Source organism: Mustela putorius, unplaced genomic scaffold, assembly GCF_011764305.1.
Source record: "Mustela putorius furo isolate JIRA1106 unplaced genomic scaffold, ASM1176430v1.1 tig00000731_pilon_pilon_pilon, whole genome shotgun sequence".
Classification (NCBI taxonomy): Eukaryota; Metazoa; Chordata; class Mammalia; order Carnivora; family Mustelidae; genus Mustela; species Mustela putorius.
Window position 1 is genome coordinate 3151191 of NW_025421461.1, and position 6158 is coordinate 3157348.

Here is a 6158-nt window from a genome sequence, read left to right on the forward strand (position 1 = left end):
TGATCACAACATCTGAACCAAAGACAAGCTGTTTTCTTCTTGGGATGATAGTTTTTGGGATGCCAAAAAAACAAAACAAACAAACTGAAAAAAACCCCTGAAAAACCAAAAAAAAAAAAAAAAAAACAAACAAAAAAAACAAACCAAAACAAAAAAACCCACAGCCCTCCCAGGTTATGGGTTGAGTTTTAGAATAGATGCACTTCTTTAGGCCATGGGCCAGAAAGTCCCTTCCAGGTCTGATGAAGAGCAAAAACTGCCTGTTCCAGCTCTCTGATCACTGAAGAAATGAACAAGGCTGTGTGCTCCACAAATTCAAGTATAGCTGGGTCCCTCACCCTCCATTTTTTTCTTTTTTGGTAAGTAGCCAACCATCCCAACCATCTATAAATTCATGGATACAGCAGAGATGCATGGTACAATGACTTTCATACTGGTTGTCTTTTTAATTTCATCAGTGAAAAGCATTTCCCAGTTGTACCTGCCCAAATCCAAGTTCTCGGCAGTTCCATCCTGTGGGATTGCAGCGTGGATGTGGCTGGGCATGCTGGAGGGTCAGGAAGGCTGGGTCCGTCCAGTGTCATACAGCAGTGAGGCAGGGCTCTACCAGCTGGCCCTGACAGCTTGGATATTGCTAACCAAATTCTGAGCCAGGCAGATCCCAAAAATCTGTAGCAAAGCAATGCCTATGAAAATACCAGTCACCATGGTTAAATTGTCCTACAACCACTTCTCAAACTGGAGCACACAGCCTTTCGTGTAGATTACAATCTGCTGGTCAACTTCTGGTTTTTGCCTGGCATCATAGCCACACTGAGTGTTGATGACATCTTCTGTGGGGTCTTTGGTGCAGCTGGAGAATGGCATGCTGCTTTGCTCTGAACTTGTGTGGGAATCTGTGCAATTGAAGCAAATATTTAGGTTCCAATCATCAGCTCCAAAAGCCCCACAGCACTGCCAGAACTTCAACAGGAAAGTGTTTTCCCTTATTGATCCAATGCACCCTGCGAATCCCAAAATGAACATCATTCCTCCCACCAGGAGGGAGAGCCAGACTGGGTCAAAGCCTCCGAGATCAGTGGTGGAAGAGATATTAGACTGAACTCCTTTTTCATTCCATGCCTACAGTTCAATTCCAAGAAATGCTATTCCCAAGAACCAAAATATGACACTGAAGCCAAATATGAAGTATTTGATGCAACAACTGACTTCAAGACAGTTGTAGCGCTTCCCGGACATCCATCCTCTGGGTTTATGAAGACACTTGCCCTGGCAGCCTGAGTTTGGGAGAAGGGGGTGGGATTATGGACATTGGGGAGGGTATGTGCTTTGGTGAGTGCTGTGAAGTGTGTAAACCTGGTGATTCACACACCTGTACCCCTGGGGATAAAAATATATGTTTATAAAAAATAAAAAATTAATTTAAAAAATTATACTCATGAAAAAGACAATTCTATCATGGGATATTTTTACTCTTAAAAATATATCACTTATTTTGCTATTTGATTTTAGAACCTCTCATTTTCCCTGAGTATATACATAGGTTCTTTATATAGCTTATAAAGCCTTCTATGTCTACATCATTCCTGTTGAACTCTACAATAAACCTGATAGGCAGACAGAGCATCTCTTAATCTGATAAAACACCATCTCTGAGAGTTCAAGTGACTTGCCCAAGATAATACTGCAAATATCTGAAATAGGCAAATTCAAAAACTGTTTTCAGAATCAAGCATCAGATGGTATTATACTACATATATTAATATTTTTATTGGATAATATATTAAAGTTCTCTAAAATATATACTAAAGTTCTCTTCTGATATTTACTTTTGGAAAAATCTGATGTTTCCACATATGTAATTAATATGCACTTTATTTTAAGCAATTCTAATTTTTATTATGCAATTTTGTTTTAATCATTTCTAATTTTATGTGATTTCAAGATAATTTGAAAATACATATTTGGAGTTCTTAAAAGCGAGTTAGTTGGTTACTTGCTAGTAGTGACTGGACTCATCCAGCATTGTAGCTTTTAGAGATCTTCCACCTTTTCTCTTAGCATGACCTTTCAATAAAATTAGTGTATATTGTCTGAGAACTGTTATTATTTCAAATGAAACACATATATTGAAATATATCAGTAGGCTCTAGACTGTCAGTGTTACAATGTAGTTATATCATTTATGAATTTTATTTAATAAGAATTCATCTTTGGAAGCTTATGAAAAACAGATAGAAAAGGAATTAACAATAATAATTTAAATTCCCCTGTCTAACCTTAACATGAATATTATCAATATTTTCAATGTGTAATTTTGTTCATTATATTATGATACATAGTTATATCAGATATGAATTTATTGTATTAAATAAATGTGCCTATACCAAACAATGCATATTATTTTTAGTCAAGAATTTAAGATAGCTTTTCTAGAATGTTTTGATTCTATACAATTTTTGCCTTTGTTGCTGAATTCAAAAACCGATATTCTTTCAGATGTTTTCCCATTGTAATCTTCAAAATGGGAAATAAATAAAGGCCTAAGTGGAAAGAGGATTTCTTTGAACCAGAAATCCAATTTGAAAAATGGAATGGACTTTTTCCAGGATAAAATGAAAGGAGGGAAGTGGGAGTCTTTCTGAAATAGAACCCAAAGAATTCTATGATTTCTTACTATTGGCTTGATGAACTTTAATTGCCATCAACCAAAAACCCCCAGCTACACTCTTGTGGTCAAAAGTTATGACTTGATGCAGCAAAAGAGTCCACACACCATGGGAATTTGTAGGGTATCACAAAAGAAAGAGAATGAAGTCAGGAAAAGAGAACTGGAGTTTTGGATGCTGGAGTCAAGGGATGACCTTGGGAAGCATTGGTCAGATGGTGTCAATGCAAGCGTTGCTGGAACTCTCGGAGGTCTCTGTCTTTAGGATTTGTGAGCCCATGTAGAATCACTGCTGATCAGCTTGTGGGTAGTCTTATCTATATCACATAGATCTAAGTAAACTGGTGTTAAAAGAATGAATTTAGATAATTGGTGATAAACATGATTTCTCTGGCACCTTCTATCTATTTTGTGATTCAGGATATATTTTTAAATTGTGGTCTGTGTTTCAATTTTCACTGCCACTATGTCCACAATTTTTTCTCTTTCTCACTATTGACAAAATTTATCATTGAGGGTAAGTCATTTAAATTCCCTTTAGTCAATCAGTGCTTTCATTTGTATAATAGAAATCTTGCCGTTGACATTCAATAAACTCTACTTCTAAGTCTGAAATACTGAAGCCCAGATACTCACTCTTAAACATCTATCTTTAAGCATAAAGAAGGAGCTGAACTTTGTATCAGGTAAGCTTTGTCCACCATCACTTCAAATTCCACATTGGAAAAATTATAAAAAATATGATTTTGAAGTATAAAAAACAGAAAATGCCAAATCCTTACTTCCCAAATACTTACTAAATATGTGAACATAAATTGAAATATAAAATTCTGGGTGCTTTCATACACTATGAATTTAATTCTAAGTGCACTCTTGTTAAGTAAAAAAAATATGATTATAATGAAACTGTTGACTCAAAATGAATATTCATCACCTTTGTCAGAGATCAAAAGAAACAAAGCAACCACAGATGAAATTGAAAACACACAGTTGCATTGTTTTACTAGTTAGTTCATCTGCTCAGGTTGCCATAACAAAATACCATAGACTGGGCAGCTTAAACAAGAGAAGTTTATTTTCTCACAATTCTGATGAGTGCAAGTTCAAGATCAAGGTGCCAGCAACATTTAGTTTCTAGTGGGAGCTCTCTTGCTGGTTTGCACATGGCCATCTTCTCTCCAAATGCTTACAAGCATAGGTATCTCTCCTCTTCTTAAAGGGACACCATCCCTGCTGAATTAGGATCCCCACTTTTATGGTTTTATTTAACCTTTAGTACATTGTTACTGGTCCTGACTCCAAGTCCAATAAGTCACTCTGGACCTTAAGACTTCAGTTTATGAATTAAGGCACAATTTAGTTGAGCACTAGTAAACCCCAAATAATTAATTTGCCTCCAGCAAAATACTATAACCTCCATTAAGAGTATAAATGTTTTGTTACTTTTACCTCATGAAAAAATAAATCTACATAAAATGGAAGGATTTCCATTGTCTTCTCTTGGCAACCCTTTATCTTTCCATTGAAAATAGGTCCCTTATGAGGACAGTGAGATATCCCTTGAACTGGACTGGAAAAATCTGCCACTTCTCAATCCCACCTCTGACCTCCTTAGAGATTATCTTGGTAGGATGCCTGATGGAGTTGGCTTTGAATGATCTTACCTTCAGCACTTCCTTAAACATGGACATAAAAAGGATCTGCTTTGGGGCACTGGGTGGCTCAGTGGGTTAAAGCCTCTGCCTTTGGCTCAGGTCATGATCCCAGGGTCCTGGGATTGAGCCCACATCAGACTCTCTGTTCAGCGGGAAGACTTCTTCCTCCTCTCTCTCTGCCTGCCTCTCTGCCTACTTGTGATCTCTGTCTGTCAAATAAATAAATAAAATCTTAAAAAAAAAAAAAAAAACAGACACATAGATCAATGAAACAGAATAGAGAGCCCAGAAATAGACCCTCAACTCTATGGTCAACTAATCTTTGACAAAGCAGGAAAGGATGTCCAGTGGAAAAAAGACAGCCTCTTCAATAAATGGTGCTGGGAAAATTGGACAGCCACATGCAGAAAAATGAAATTGGACCATTTCCTTACACCACACATGAAAATAGACTCAAAATGGATGAAGGACCTCAATGTGTGAAAGGAATCCATCAAAATCCTTGAGGAGAACACAGGCAGCAACCTCTTCGACCTCAGCCGCAGCAACATCTTCCTAGGAACATCACCAAAAGCAAGGGAAGCAAGGGCAAAAATGAACTATTGGGATTTCATCAAGATCAAAAGCTTTTGCACAGCAAAGGAAACAGTTAACAAAATCAAAAGACAACTGACAGAATGGGAGAAGATATTTGCAAACGACATATCAGATAAAGGACTAGTGTCCAGAATCTATAAAGAACTTAGCAAACTCAACACCCAAAGAACCAATAATCCAATCAAGAAATGGGCAGAGGACATGAACAGACATTTCTGCAAAGAAGACATCCAGATGGCCAACAGACACATGAAAAAGTGCTCCATATCACTCGGCATTAGGGAAGTATAAATCAAAACCACAATGCGATATCACCTCACACCAGTCAGAATGGCTAAAATCAACAAGTCAGGAAATGACAGATGCTGGCGAGGATGCGGAGAAAGGGGAACCCTCCTACACTGTTGGTGGGAATGCAAGCTGGTGCAGCCACTCTGGAAAACAGCATGGAGGTTCCTCAAATTGTTGAAAATAGAACTGCCCTATGACCCAGCAATTGCACTATTGGGTATTTACCCTAAAGATACAAACGTAGTGATCCAAAGGGGCACGTGTACTCGAATGTTTATAGCAGCAATGTCCACAATAGCCAAACTATGGAAAGAACCTAGATGTCCATCAACAGATGAATGGATCAAGAAGATGTGGTGTATATACACAATGGAATACTATGCAGCCATCAAAAGAAATGAAATCTTGCCATTTGCGACAACATGGATGGAACTAGAGCGTATCATGCTTAGTGAAATAAGTCAAGCAGAGAAAGTCAACTATCATATGATCTCCCTGATATGAGGAAGTGGTGATGCAACATGGGGGCTTAAGTGGGTAGGAGAAGAATAAATGAAAGAAGATGGGATTGTGAGGGAGACAAACCATAAGTGACTCTTAATCTTACAAAACAAACTGAGGGTTGCTGGGGGGAGAGGGGTTGGGAGAATGGGGGCTGGGGTTATGGACATTGGGGAGGGTATGTGCTTTGGTGAGTGCTGTGAAGTGTGTAAACCTGGCAATTTACAGACCTGTACCCCTGGGGATAAAAATACATGTTTATAAAAAAATTAAAAAATTAAAAAAAAAAAAAGGATCTGCTTCCAGCAGTTTAAACTGAAGTGAACTACCAAGATTTAAATAAAACAAAACAAAACAAACAAAACCCACAAAAGACAGTTTAACTTTAAAAGAAATTTTACTTAAAATTTCCAGTTTTCTTTTAAGACTTATTATAGCCTAATTTA

The 6158-nt window shown here is 37.5% G+C and overlaps 1 pseudogene; it reads right to left on the reverse strand.

Annotated features, from left to right (window-relative positions):
- Positions 1-470: 470 nt before the first annotated feature.
- LOC123393063 lies at positions 471-1239 on the reverse strand (annotated as a pseudogene).
- Positions 1240-6158: the final 4919 nt, after the last annotated feature.